Source organism: Telmatherina bonti (genome assembly GCF_933228915.1).
Source record: "Telmatherina bonti genome assembly, chromosome: 12".
Lineage (NCBI taxonomy): Eukaryota > Metazoa > Chordata > Actinopteri > Atheriniformes > Telmatherinidae > Telmatherina > Telmatherina bonti.
The window spans coordinates 37716981-37732585 of NC_136610.1; the positions used below are offsets into that span (position 1 = coordinate 37716981).

At 45.2% G+C, this 15605-nt stretch overlaps 1 protein-coding gene across 1 annotated transcript in view; it reads left to right on the plus strand.

The window, feature by feature from the left end:
* Nucleotides 1-5409: 5409 nt before the first annotated feature.
* Nucleotides 5410-15605, plus strand: part of LOC306763427 (long-chain-fatty-acid--CoA ligase 1-like) — a gene marked incomplete at its 3' end in the record, with an annotated part of 58617 nt that continues 48421 nt past the window's right edge. The window contains exons 1-2 of the mRNA XM_079250221.1: nt 5410-5486; nt 14186-14264. The remainder of the gene's footprint in view (nt 5487-14185; nt 14265-15605) is intronic.

The window sequence follows — 15605 nt, forward strand, 5'->3', positions numbered from 1 at the left end:
AAAGGTGACGGAAATTCCCCCAAACGCCACAGAGGAATACGATGTTCCAGTGAAGGGAGTGTGAGATGTAAAGTAAGCCATGAAAGGTCTGGTTTGTGATCCGAGTCTTCTGCTCATGAAATATTCAGTCATGATCAGCAAAGTGTCCGTTCCACTTCCAGCAGGACGAACCACACATCCTGAGCGTCTGTTCCACATCCAGTAGGTCGGACCAAAGATCCGGAGCGTCCGTTGCACTTCCAGTAGGTCGGACCAAAGATCCGGAGCGTCCGTTCCACATCCAGTAAGTCGGACCAAAGATCCGGAGCGTCCGTTGCACTTCCAGTAGGTCGGACCAAAGATCCGGAGCGTCCGTTGCACTTCCAGTAGGTCGGACCAAAGATCCGGAGCGTCCGTTCCACATCCAGTAGGTTGGACCAAAGATCCGGAGCGTCCGTTGCACTTCCAGTAGGTCGGACCAAAGATCCGGAGCGTCCGTTGCACTTCCAGTAGGTCGGACCAAAGATCCGGAGCGTCCGTTGCACTTCCAGTAGGTCGGATGTTGAATGCAAAGATCGGTCGGACCAAAGATCCGGAGTTTTAGTTCCACATCCAGTAGGTCGGACCAAAGATCATGAGCGTCCGTTCCACATCCAGTAGGTCGGACAAAAGATCCGGAGCGTCCGTTCCACATCCAGTAGGTCGGACCAAAGATCCGGAGCGTCAGTTTCACATCCAGTAGGTCGGACAAAAGATCCGGAGCGTCCGTTCCACATCCAGTAGGTCGGATGTTGAATGCAAAGATCGGTCGGACCAAAGATCCGGAGTTTTAGTTCCACATCCAGTAGGTCGGACCAAAGATCATGAGCGTCCGTTCCACATCCAGTAGGTCGGACAAAAGATCCGGAGCGTCCGTTCCACATCCAGTAGGTCGGACCAAAGATCCGGAGCGTCCGTTTCACATCCAGTAGGTCGGACAAAAGATCCGGAGCGTCCGTTCCACATCCAGTAGGTCGGACAAAAGATCCGGAGCGTCAGTTTCACATCCAGTAGGTCGGATGTTGAATGCAAAGATCGGTCGGACCAAAGATCCGGAGTTTTAGTTCCACATCCAGTAGGTCGGACAAAAGATCCGGAGCGTCAGTTTCACATCCAGTAGGTCGGATGTTGAATGCAAAGATCGGTCGGACCAAAGATCCGGAGTTTTAGTTCCACATCCAGTAGGTCGGACCAAAGATCCGGAGTTTTAGTTCCACATCCAGTAGGTCGGATGTTGAATGCAAAGATCGGTCGGACCAAAGATCCGGAGTTTTAGTTCCACATCCAGTAGGTCGGACCAAAGATCCGGAGTTTTAGTTCCACATCCAGTAGGTCAGATGTGGAATGCAAAGATCGGTCGGACCAAAGATCAGGAGTTCCAGTTCCACATCCAGTGGGTCGGACCAAAGATCATGAGCGTCCGTTCCACTTCCAGTGGGTCGGACCAAAGATCCAGATTTTCTGTTCTGTGTCAGTTCTACTTCTCCAATTTGGGTCTGATAGGTTTTTTTCTACAAAGATCACATTAAACCTGAAGTCTGGAAGTTGGTTTGCTGCTGTGCGACTCGAGCCCTGAGGCAGCGAGGGGACAACTTGGCTTTGTTACGTCTGACTTTACTTATAAAGTTTCTTTCCTTCTCAGGTGATTAAATTTTTAGAAAAATCTTCAGAAGCGTCATCAGGTGGTTTCCTGACCCGCCTGTCCATCAACCATTCATGCTCACCTGCCACTGGCCATCAGGTGCCTGGAAGCACGGCCTGCTGAGCAAATATGTCAGGTTGCCTCGGAATCCACCACGTCAGATGTGAAGCTACCGCTTCCTTGTTGTCTGGCAACGAAACTTTAGATCTAAATTTGAAAGTTTATACAGCGTTAAGGTGACAAACCCTAACCCAGAGGTCCAGGAGAGGTTGGATGATGAAGCTAGACCCTGACCCATACCAGATTCTTGGTCCGAACCCAACCTGGGATCCAGTACCTGGCTTGAACGCAACTCCCATCACGTTTTCTCTCAAATATCCACAAACAAACTTCAGGCGGGAAATCTGGTTTAAACTTCATGCAGGCAGCAAATAAACGATGATGCAGTTCCTGACTTTTTTCTCTAAATAGTCTTTTCAGAGCCGTTGTAAACATCCTGCAACTGTTTGTTCATGCTGCTGTTGTCCTGCAGGGCTTAAGGCTTTAAACTGAGCGGCATCTCACTCACTGCTGCAGTAGGAAACTGTTGAAATGTTATTTATCGTGTAATAGTAAGTTAGAGGTGATGAAAGTAGCTCATGGAGCAGATTAAATCAGTTAAAGATGGCCAGATTTACTGGTCAGCAGCATGCTGAGGGTGAACACTCCTCTCTGGGAGGTTGTTGTGTCGGCGATGCAGCTGCATCCTGTCACAACGTCGTGTTTACAATGAAAGTCTGTTTTCTGGGCAACTGATGTGAACTTATCAGTAAATGATTGTTTGGCAGGTTTTCCTTGTAACAACACAGTAATAAATCCTTATTGTTGGAAAATCCTTTTGCTTTTCTAACGGAGACATATTTGTGAGGAGATGTGGAGAACTCTGCAGATACACTGATGGGGTAGCGGCGTCTGGTGGAGGCAGTGTGACTGTGTCTTCCTCACTTCCTCATTCATCATGTCTGCTTTTTAAGATTCATAATAATTCATAATATGGCACCTCCACCTCTCATAGTTTGGAACATTATCATCTGAAAAAATTATTAGAACGACACGAACAACAGCTGGACAATGTGCCATACCAAAAACGTTTGGGGACCCCCCCCCAAAAAAAATCAGCATTTTCATTTAAAACAGAATGGAATAAACTTCCTGCAAAAGTTAAATTCTGCAAAAATATTCTGTACAGAAACAAAACATCTCACAGGCGTCAGGAGGCCACTTCAGAGTGTTGACTGCAGACAACCTGGCAGGCACTGCTTCTTAAAGGGAAGAGAACAGGTGAGGTTAATTATGGCAATCAACACCAGTCTTCAGGAAGTGTCCACATAAGGTGAAGACCAATCAGAACCGTGACAGTTCACTGTTATAGTTACAGTATACAGATGCACTTTTTACTGTGGTCATTTTTACTGTTTTATTATGAAATATTGAACTTTGTATCTTTTTATGTTTTATTGTGTTTAATTCATGTTTGTGTGTGTTGTTAGTCCAGGGACTCCAGATGGAAACTAGTCTGAGAGCTAAAATCTGGTACGAGGCACATTTTCTTTGTGAATAATGCTGATGAACATCGTCCCTGTCAAATAAACTAAATAAATAAAATGGAAAGACGAGACTCGTCGTCTGTGGAGGAGACGTGGAAGCAGAGAGCCCCCCCCCACCAGAGACCACCTCCAGAGGATGGATGACCTGTCTGCAGACCTGGTCTGAACACTGGTGGGCTTCTGATGGAACCAGTTTGACCAGCACAACCACACTGGTTGACTGGTGACACATGCCTACATGAGGGGGAGGTACCAGGCTGATGTCAGGGTTCCTCCACATGTTAATGATCATCCACCATCTGACTGATACCTCACGCACCCTCAGACGGACCTCAGGATGACTTTGAGGAGCATCTCATCATGTCGTCAGGATGGTTCCTGTCACATCTCATGTTCATACCGGGGGGCGTCCAGCTCCGGTCCTACAGGTTGTCCATGTATCCTGCAGGACCGGGGGGCGTCCAGCTCCGGCCCTACAGGTTGTCCATGTATCCTGCAGGACCGGGGGGCGTCCAGCTCCGGCCCTACAGGTTGTCCATGTATCCTGCAGGACCGGGGGGCGTCCAGCTCCGGCCCTACAGGTTGTCCATGTATCCTGCAGGACCGGGGGGCGTCCAGCTCCGGCCCTACAGGTTGTCCATGTATCCTGCAGGACCGGGGGGCGTCCAGCTCCGGCCCTACAGGTTGTCCATGTATCCTGCAGGACCGGGGGGCGTCCAGCTCCGGCCCTACAGGTTGTCCATGTATCCTGCAGGACCGGGGGGCGTCCAGCTCCGGCCCTACAGGTTCTCCATGTATCCTGCAGGACCGGGGGGCGTCCAGCTCCGGCCCTACAGGTTCTCCATGTATCCCTCCTGACTCCTGACAGTCATTGTGCAGAACTTCATAGGCTGCTGGATCCATTCAAGCATGTAAGCCAAGTGTGTTGCAGCAGGGATACATTGAAAACCTGCAGGACAGAATCCCTGAGGGACTGCCTGCAGACACCCTGCTGCAGACCAGCATCTGTAGGACGAGAACAGGAACGTCCCAGGTGCATGCTGCTGAGGACAACAATCAGTCAGCGGTGGAGGACTAACGCAGCGAAGCTCATCATCACCTTTAGCTGAAGAAAAATAGATAAATCCTCTCACTCCCTGTCACAGACCAACAAGACCTCGCGGACCCTCAGGTCTTCTGGTACTGGCCTTTTAAATATACCAAAAGTCAGAACTAAAACATACGGCGAGACGGCGTTCCAGTTTTATGGTCCTGGCCTTTGGACCAACCTGCTGGAGGACCTCAGAGACTGGAGATGCTACCTGCTGTATTCCAGCAGCAGGAGATGCATTGTGGGAAACAAAACCCAGCCCTCCCCATAACCAAATGCTTAACAGAGAACCATTATTAAAATACTTTCTTTTTTTAAATCTGTACATCTGATCTTGTCGTCGTTCTGGTTTTATTTTCTGATCATATTTTAAGGTACTGTGTTTATACAGTTTTAGTGTTTTGTCATTTTTTTATTCTAAAGTTTGTAATGTGGTTATTTTACGAGAAAGTCATGTCGGGGCATGTGAATGAACATTTGATCTATTTTATTGTAACGTCTTCATGCCTGTAAAACTAGAATGAGTTATTTGTTACAGGATCAATAAGTTGTTTCTGAAGATTGAAACCATCCGATCCGATAAACGACAACAAACAAAAGTAAACAGCAGAATAAGTGGTTTGGTCATTGGTGGAGAATATTAGTCAAGTTTTTCTGGGAAAAATCCACATACTCAACTCTGCTGTTCATTTTCTTTACAATCTGAACAGAAAATAAACAGAATCTCTAATAATAATAATATCTGAATCTGTCATGGACCCCTTTTTTCTCCTTTATTTTCCTTCTCTTGGTCATTTAACATTGACTTTTATTTATTAAAACTAGATAGGAAGTACCCGTAGTAGTATAATACATAATACAGGTATGATCTGATATATACGCTGATATACGCTCAAACTACGCTTTGAAATAAAAGCGTAGTTTGAAATATGAAACAGCGTTTTATCATGTCTGAAAACCTTCATAAAGAAGCCTGTCGTGTATTTACGCCTTTTAAAGTTTGATTTTGTTGCTTGTTTTAACTTCAAAAGCGGGTTGAAATCTGCGGTGTTTTATTTTGAAACCGCCTATCTAGGAAGTCGGCTCCAGGTAGGTGCGCGTGGTCCAGAAGAATCCGTGGAGTTGTCAGCTGGTAGGATCCTTCATCCAGGTGAGTTCTGGTGAACTTTTACCTGTCAGACTGATAGATCACATGTTATCATGTTTAGACTTGTTCTAAGTTGTGTTTAAGGAAAAAAAAGAGTAAATATTACTGTTAATATCTTTTTATATCACATTTATTTATGCGTCATTTTGTTTTTATTTACTTTATGTTTGGATGTTTGCGCCATTCTGCTGACTGTAAAATGCGCAGTTTATTTCTGTCTGAAAGGTTTCTGACTGTCTGGTAAAAAGTTGCTTGATAATCGTTAACTTCATGGTTACTAAAATGTAACGGATTCAGCGTTAACGCGCACGTCCACGCAGCTGCACGCGGGAGACGCTGCGGGGTGTCCGGTTAGGTTAAACACGTGATTGGGGTTAAAGTCTACCTGGAGCGTTTTTAAGGAACCACGTGACCTTTGCTCCTGCTGCAGCAGGTTGGCATGAAGCTGTTCTCAGGTGGAGTCTGGGGGGGGGGGGTCGTGCAGGGGGACTGGCGTGACCTTCTGCACCTGGAAGGACTCGCACCGCTGCAGATTATGCGGTATCTGCAGCTTGATAAGACTTCGGGTGGAGCAGCTCTGAAACTGAAAACTCTGCTGTTTGGTTCCTTTTTGTCTGAAACGTGAGAAAAACGCAGAAGCTTTTCATCCAATCAGCATCCAGACACTGTCGGCCTCACCACCACGCCTAAATCATGTAAAAGTCACGTAAACATTCAGGCTGTGCAATGCTGCACATGTTCCATCCATGTTGCTGATATTCTCTGCAATTACACGATCATTTATTGATTTTGTCTTCAGTTACTGATTACGATTATTGATCAAAATGCAACATTTTTATTAACAAACTGAACGGTAGGACTGAAAAACCAAACTGAAGCTTTTGTGTTTGTAAACAGTTTATTTATGGAGGGTTTTATACAGAAAATTCTACTGAGATGCGTAATAAACATAAACATACACACATGCAACACACACATCCTACCGATGCACATCTGGTATCGTCAGATACCAGATGTGTTTATGTGAACATTATTGTGACTATGGTTATTACTGCTGTTATAACTGTGAGATTTAATCAGGTTGTAATAAATGAACCATCCTTTCTGAAGTTACCTCACAAATACAAATATAATAACATTACAGATCTAACTATTTCAACAAGTTTTATTCTGATTTGGCACATTTTACCTAAATACAACTATAAATGTGGTTTTGAAACAAAGAGCTGCTTTTAGTGGAACAAAAAATGTCACATTTTAACATTCAATGCATTTATTTCTATTAAAACATGTCAAAAGCGTGTCATCTAACACATCTGCGCTGGCTGGACTAGTGTGGTATCAAGTATCGGTTGTGGTATCGGTACACTTTTAGTAAAACTTTGCCTGCCAGGGATTGCAAATGGAAACTAGCTAAGGCTAAAATCTTGTGTAAAGCATTTTTTGTTAATGTTTCTACCCATGGTCCCTGACAAATAAACCTTATTAAGAAAAAAACAACAACAAATACGAGTATACACATGGTATGGAGCCGATCCTGATACTGGTATCGGTGTCAGTGCATCCCCACACACTATAACAGGTAAAACACTATAAATCACAATTAAATAAGATATAGAATAAGATTATAAAATACCAAATATAGTTTGAAATAATAATCAATTTAAAGTTTTCCAAAAAGGTCTAAAGCTTTAAAGTATCGGAACTCCCAGCTGCCTTCACGTCGCCCGGCAGGTCTGTTCCACAGGTGGCGAGTGGAATAAATAAAAGACCAGCCCAGACGAGCTAGGAGCCCTGGGAGGTTCATTAGCCGACAGCAAACCTGATCAATACTTCCAGCTCAGACTTTTGACAGCTTTAAAAACTAAAAAAATTATTTTAAAATCATCCAGGGAGGTTCTAACACTGCGGTAAAATGAGCTGGTCTCCTCTGCAGACCAACAGCAGTGGGTGTGTTTTATTAAATTACATCAACAAAGTAACAAAATATAGAAATTCTGTTATTTATTCACATAAAATATGAATCTGACTAGCGGAGGCAGCTAACATCATGTCTGTACGATTGTGAAGCGTTGGTTGAGACGCAACAGGAACAGATTTTAGCCAGAATGTTGCATATCGCAGCTGCTGTAGGTCCTCCTTCTCAGGAAACTCGATCCACATAAACAGGAAGAAATCCGGCAAAGACCAGAACCCAAACCTGAGAGATACCAGAGAGGGCTTAGGTCACATGGCCCAAGAACTGGTCACATGACCTTGGAACTGCTCTCATGACCCAAGAACTGGTCACATGACCCAAGAACCAACTGGTCACATGACCCAAGTACTGGACACATGACTGTGGAACTGGTCACATGACTGTGGAACTGGTCACATGACCCAAGAACTGGTCACATGACCCAAGTACTGGTCACATAACCCACGAACTGGTCACATAACCCAAGAACTGGTCACATGACCCAAGAACTGGACACATGACCCAAGAACTGGTCATATGACCCAAGAACTGGACACATAACCCAAGAACTGGTCACATGACCCAAGAACTGGTCATATAACCCAAGAACTGGACACATGACCGAGGAACTGGTCACATGACCCAAGTACTGGTCACATGACCGAGGAACTGGTCACATGACCCAAGAACTGGTCACATGACCCAAGAACTGGACACATGACCCAAGAACTGGTCACATTACCGAGGAACTGGGCACATGACCCAAGAACTGGATACATGACCCAAGAACTGGACACATGACCGGGGAACTGGTCACATGACCCAAGAACCGGTCACATGACCCAAGAACTGGACACATGACTGAGGAACTGGTCACATTACCCAAGAACTGGTCACATTACCGAGGAACTGGTCACATAACCCAAGAACTGGTCACATTACTGAGGAACTGGTCACATGACCCAAGAACTGGTCACATTACCGAGGAACTGGACACATGACCCAAGAACTGGTCACATAACCCAAGAACTGGTCACATGACCCAAGAACTGGTCACATAACCCAAGTACTGCACACATGACCCAAGAACTGGTGACATAACCCAAGAACTGGTCATATAACCCAATAACTGGACACATGACCGAGGAACTGGTCACATGACCCAAGAACTGGTCACATTACCGAGGAACTGGTCATATGACCCAAGAACTGGTCACATAACCCAAGAACTGGTCACATGACCCAAGAACTGGTCATATAACCCAAGAACTGGACACATGACCGGGGAACTGGTCACATGACCCAAGAACTGGACACATGACCCAAGAACTGGTCACATGACCCAAGAACTGGTCACATGACCGAGGAACTGGTCACATGACCCAAGAACTGGACACATGACCCAAGAACTGGTCACATGACCGAGGAACTGGTCACATGACCCAAGAACTGGTCACATTACCGAGGAACTGGACACATGACCCAAGAACTGGTCACATAACCCAAGAACTGGTCACATAACCCAAGAACTGGACACATGACCCAAGAACTGGTCACATGACACAAGAACTGGTCACATGACCCAAGAACTGGACACATGACCCAAGAACTGGTCATATGAACCAAGAACTGGTCACATAACCCAAGAACTGGTCATATAACCCAAGAACTGGACACATGACTGAGGAACTGGTCACATGACCCAAGAACTGGTCACATGACCGCGGAACTGGTCACATGACCCAAGAACTGGTCACATAACCCAAGAACTGGTCACATGACTGAGGAACTGGTCACATGACCCAAGAACTGGTCACATTACCAAGGAACTGGACACATGACCCAAGAACTGGTCACATTACCGAGGAACTGGACACATGACCCAAGAACTGGTCACATGACCCAAGAACTGGACACATGACCCAAGAACTGGTCACATGACCCAAGAACTGGTCACATAACCCAAGTACTGCACACATGACCCAAGAACTGGTGACATAACCCAAGAACTGGTCATATAACCCAAGAACTGGACACATGACCGAGGAACTGGTCACATGACCCAATAACTGGTCACATTACCGAGGAACTGGTCATATGACCCAAGAACTGGTCACATAACCCAAGAACTGGTCACATAACCCAAGAACTGGTCACATCACCGAGGAACTGGTCATATGACCCAAGAACTGGTCACATAACCCAAGAACTGGTCACATGACCCAAGAACTGGTCATATAACCCAAGAACTGGACACATGACCGAGGAACTGGTCACATGACCCAAGAACTGGTCACATGACCGAGGAACTGGTCACATGATCGAGGAACTGGTCACATGACCCAAGAACTGGTCACGTGACCGAGGAACTGGTCACATGACCCAAGAACTTGACACATGACTGAGGAACTGGTCACATGACCCAAGAACTGGTCACATGACCGAGGAACTGGTCACATGACCAAAGAACTGGACACATTACCCAAGAACTGGTCACATGACCCAAGAACTGGTCACATTACCAAGGAACTGGACACGTGACCCAAGAACTGGTCACATTACCGAGGAACTGGACACATGACCCAAGAACTGGTCACATGACCCAAGAACTGGTCACATGACACAAGAACTGGTCACATAACCCAAGAACTGGTCACATGACCCAATAACTGGACACATGACCCAAGAACTGGTCATATGAACCAAGAACTGGTCACATAACCCAAGAACTGGTCACATGACCCAAGAACTGGTCATATAACCCAAGAACTGGTCACATTACCGAGGAACTGGTCATATGACCCAAGAACTGGTCACATAACCCAAGAACTGGTCACATGACCCAAGAACTGGTCACATAACCCAAGAACTGGACACATGACTGAGGAACTGGTCACATGACCCAAGAACTGGTCACATAACCCAAGAACTGGACACATGACTGAGGAACTGGTCATATGACCCAAGAACTGGTCACATGACCGAGGAACTGGTCACATGACCCAAGAACTGGTCAAATAACCCAAGAACTGGACACATGACTGAGGAACTGGTCACATGACCCAAGAACTGGTCACATTACCAAGGAACTGGACACATGACCCAAGAACTGGTCACATTACCGAGGAACTGGACACATGACCCAAGAACTGGTCACATGACCCAAGAACTGGACACATGACCCAAGAACTGGTCACATAACCCAAGTACTGCACACATGACCCAAGAACTGGTGACATAACCCAAGAACTGGTCATATAACCCAATAACTGGACACATGACCGAGGAACTGGTCACATGACCCAAGAACTGGTCACATTACCGAGGAACTGGTCATATGACCCAAGAACTGGTCACATAACCCAAGAACTGGTCACATGACCCAAGAACTGGTCATATAACCCAAGAACTGGACACATGACCGGGGAACTGGTCACATGACCCAAGAACTGGACACATGACCCAAGAACTGGTCACATGACCCAAGAACTGGTCACATGACCGAGGAACTGGTCACATGACCCAAGAACTGGACACATGACCCAAGAACTGGTCACATGACCGAGGAACTGGTCACATGACCCAAGAACTGGTCACATTACCGAGGAACTGGACACATGACCCAAGAACTGGTCACATAACCCAAGAACTGGTCACATAACCCAAGAACTGGACACATGACCCAAGAACTGGTCACATGACACAAGAACTGGTCACATGACCCAAGAACTGGACACATGACCCAAGAACTGGTCATATGAACCAAGAACTGGTCACATAACCCAAGAACTGGTCATATAACCCAAGAACTGGACACATGACTGAGGAACTGGTCACATGACCCAAGAACTGGTCACATGACCGCGGAACTGGTCACATGACCCAAGAACTGGTCACATAACCCAAGAACTGGTCACATGACTGAGGAACTGGTCACATGACCCAAGAACTGGTCACATTACCAAGGAACTGGACACATGACCCAAGAACTGGTCACATTACCGAGGAACTGGACACATGACCCAAGAACTGGTCACATGACCCAAGAACTGGACACATGACCCAAGAACTGGTCACATGACCCAAGAACTGGTCACATAACCCAAGTACTGCACACATGACCCAAGAACTGGTGACATAACCCAAGAACTGGTCATATAACCCAAGAACTGGACACATGACCGAGGAACTGGTCACATGACCCAATAACTGGTCACATTACCGAGGAACTGGTCATATGACCCAAGAACTGGTCACATAACCCAAGAACTGGTCACATAACCCAAGAACTGGTCACATAACCCAAGAACTGGACACATGACCCAAGAACTGGTCACATGACACAAGAACTGGTCACATGACCCAAGAACTGGACACATGACCCAAGAACTGGTCATATGAACCAAGAACTGGTCACATAACCCAAGAACTGGTCATATAACCCAAGAACTGGACACATGACTGAGGAACTGGTCACATGACCCAAGAACTGGTCACATGACCGAGGAACTGGTCACATGACCCAAGAACTGGTCACATAACCCAAGAACTGGTCACATGACTGAGGAACTGGTCACATGACCCAAGAACTGGTCACATTACCAAGGAACTGGACACATGACCCAAGAACTGGTCACATTACCGAGGAACTGGACACATGACCCAAGAACTGGTCACATGACCCAAGAACTGGACACATGACCCAAGAACTGGTCACATAACCCAAGAACTGGTCACATGACCCAAGAACTGGTCACATAACCCAAGTACTGCACACATGACCCAAGAACTGGTGACATAACCCAAGAACTGGTCATATAACCCAAGAACTGGACACATGACCGAGGAACTGGTCACATGACCCAAGAACTGGTCACATTACCGAGGAACTGGTCATATGACCCAAGAACTGGTCACATAACCCAAGAACTGGTCACATGACCCAAGAACTGGTCATATAACCCAAGAACTGGACACATGACCGGGGAACTGGTCACATGACCCAAGAACTGGTCACATGACCGAGGAACGGGTCACATGATCGAGGAACTGGTCACATGACCCAAGAACTGGTGACATAACCCAAGAACTGGTCATATAACCCAAGAACTGGACACATGACCGAGGAACTGGTCACATGACCAAAGAACTGGTCACATGACCCAAGAACTGGTCACATGACCCAAGAACTGGTCACATGACCGAGGAACTGGTCACATGACCAAAGAACTGGTCACATGACACAAGAACTGGTCACATGACCCAAGAACTGGTCACATTACCAAAGAACTGGACACATGACCCAAGAACTGGTCACATGACCCAAGAACTGGTCACATGACCGAGGAACTGGTCACATGACCAAAGAACTGGTCACATGACACAAGAACTGGTCACATGACCCAAGAACTGGTCACATTACCAAAGAACTGGACACATGACCCAAGAACTGGTCACATTACCGAGGAACTGGACACATGACCCAAGAACTGGTCACATGACCCAAGAACTGGACACATGACCCAACAACTGGTCGCATGACCCAAGTACTGCACACATGACCCAAGAACTGGTCACATAACCCAAGAACTGGTCACATGACACTAGTACTGGACACATGACCGAGGAACTGGTCACACGACCCAAGAACTGGTCACATGACACAAGAACTGGTCACATGACCCAAGAACTGGACTGAAAACAAGTGGAAACAGGTCTGATGGAGGGACGGATCCTCCCCAGAACCCGGACCTCGGGTCCTACTCTGATTGTTGACAAGTGGAGGACAGAAGAAGTGCCGATAAGCTGATAAAAGGATTGATTGATCACTTCTCACATGAATAAAAGCGTGTGTCAGGTGACGGTGGTATTTACACTTCTGTTTGCACATTATAATAAACATCTTTGACCTCCACGTATATAAAATGATTCAGTTGTGTCTGAATAGTTCAGCATAATTCTATAGATATTATAATATTTCAGATTATTTTGCATAAATTTGCTCCAACATTTCACAGTTTCTGTGCTTTCCGAGGCCTTAAAGTGTTGCAGCTGTTACAACACAACCAAACGGTTTAGGCTCGTCTTTGGGGTCTGGGGGGGCTCAGCACCGTTTCACCTTTGGTCCAGTTGATAAAACATGATTGCATAACTTCTTCCCCGCTCTGACTGTGTCGAGTAACTCATTTAATACCTCGGCCGTTTCCACTGACAGCAGTTTATGCTTCTGATAAATAATAAAACAATGTTTGGACGACATGTTGAGTTTTCAGGCTTCAGATCACATCAAACTGCAGTGATTCCACAAACAGTGCAGCTTTAATCAGCTTTAATGTACTTATCTCAGCTAACCACACAGAGGTCAGAGGTCACAGAGGTGAAGGCGAGACCACCAAGCTGCTGCTCGACCCTGTCTGACGCCTACTGCCAGGTCCACATCTGCTAGTCTACTTTAGGGTTCAGTACAGCAGCCAACAGCCGATGCTTTTCCTCCTAAATAAAACTAAAAACTCCTAAACTGGCAGAGTTTCATTCTCAGGTTGTTTCCAGATGAGTTGATTGTTTACATGTCGCCTTGAGACAACCAGCCAATCAGAGCCGTCCCTGTGTGACCTTTGACTGGACGAGTATCTGAGGTCATACATCACCTTTTAACAGAGTCTGGTGTGTGTGTGTGTGTGTGTGTGTGTGTGTGTGTGTGAAAGATTTTTGCCGTGGATGGAATAATAGTCTGATTCTCTTACAGGCTAGTTGGCGTGGAGTCGGATAAGTTTGTCATTTAGCTGTGTGGACGTCATTAACTCTGCGTTCTTCTGCTTTTTCTGGTCAGTACATCATGTAAATACCATGTAATACCATGTATATAGTAATACCATGTAAATGGCATGTAAATACCATGTAATACCATGTATATAGTAATACCATGTAAATACCTGGTAAAAAGTAATACCATGTAAATAGCATGTAAAGCCTCCAATCCTGCACCAGACATATTGTGCTGTTAGTTTTCTTTTTTTTTTTTTAAATAGTTAGAAAATACAAATTCATGGTATTATAACCAAAGTTTTGAACTACAAAGTGTAAAAGTTGAAAAGCTGAAGGAGTGCAACCTTATTTATAAGTTATATATCTGCATAATATTTCCATTATTCAGAAGCATTTTGCATCTAAGAAAAGGAAGAAAAGCTTTTTTTTCTGATATGATGTGAAACAGAAATCTGTTTTTGGTTAATTAGCATATTATTGCTGAAAATGGTATTTTTCAGAAGGTGTCGTATGTTAGTATCTGCGTTTCCATTACATCTGGAATTCACTAAATCTAAATATCGCAATAAAAACTGGAAATGAGAAATATTTAGAAAAATATCACTAAGAAGTTTTTTCGCTCTCATGAGGATGTTTTTCAACGAGTCCGAACAGAAGAACATCGCAAGTATGATGAAAACACTTTTTTACACATTTACACGTCACTGGACGTGACGTAAGGGTCACGTGACCAGTTCAGTTCAGATGAAGATGGCCAGTGCCACAATTAGCAGCAACACAACCATAGACTGTATATGAAAGATGGACGGAGCCTCGGGCGGTTAAAAGTGAAACCTATGCAGAAGTGCATAAAACTGCATGTCCCCCTTCATCCACTAGGGGCTGCAAAACAGAGCAAATCCCCATAGACTCCCATGTTAAAAAGACCAACTTCACAGCAGAAATAAACATGTTTACAGCAGGAATAAACATGTTTACAGCAGAAGTAAACATGTTTGCAGCAGGAATAAATATGTTTACAGCAGAAATAAATAAACATGTTTACAGCAGAAATAAACATGTTTACTGCAGAAATAAACATGTTTACAGCAGGAATAAACATTTTTACAGCAGAAATAAATAAACATGTTTACAGCAGGAATAAACATGTCTACACTGGAAATAAACATGTTTACAGCCTGGTACAAAAATCCATTTTAGGTTTAATAGATCAGGTTTATCTTCATGACAACTGTGGGGGGAGTGAATTTTTTTCTAACTCGTCCGTTTAAAAGTAATTTAATCTCGAAGTTCGACATATTTAGGAGCGTGTCCTTTTGATTGACAGGTGCCCGATCTCCTGCTTCAAGTAAGAAGAACGTAGAACAACTGCGGTTTTTAGCCGGTTAACAACGTGACTT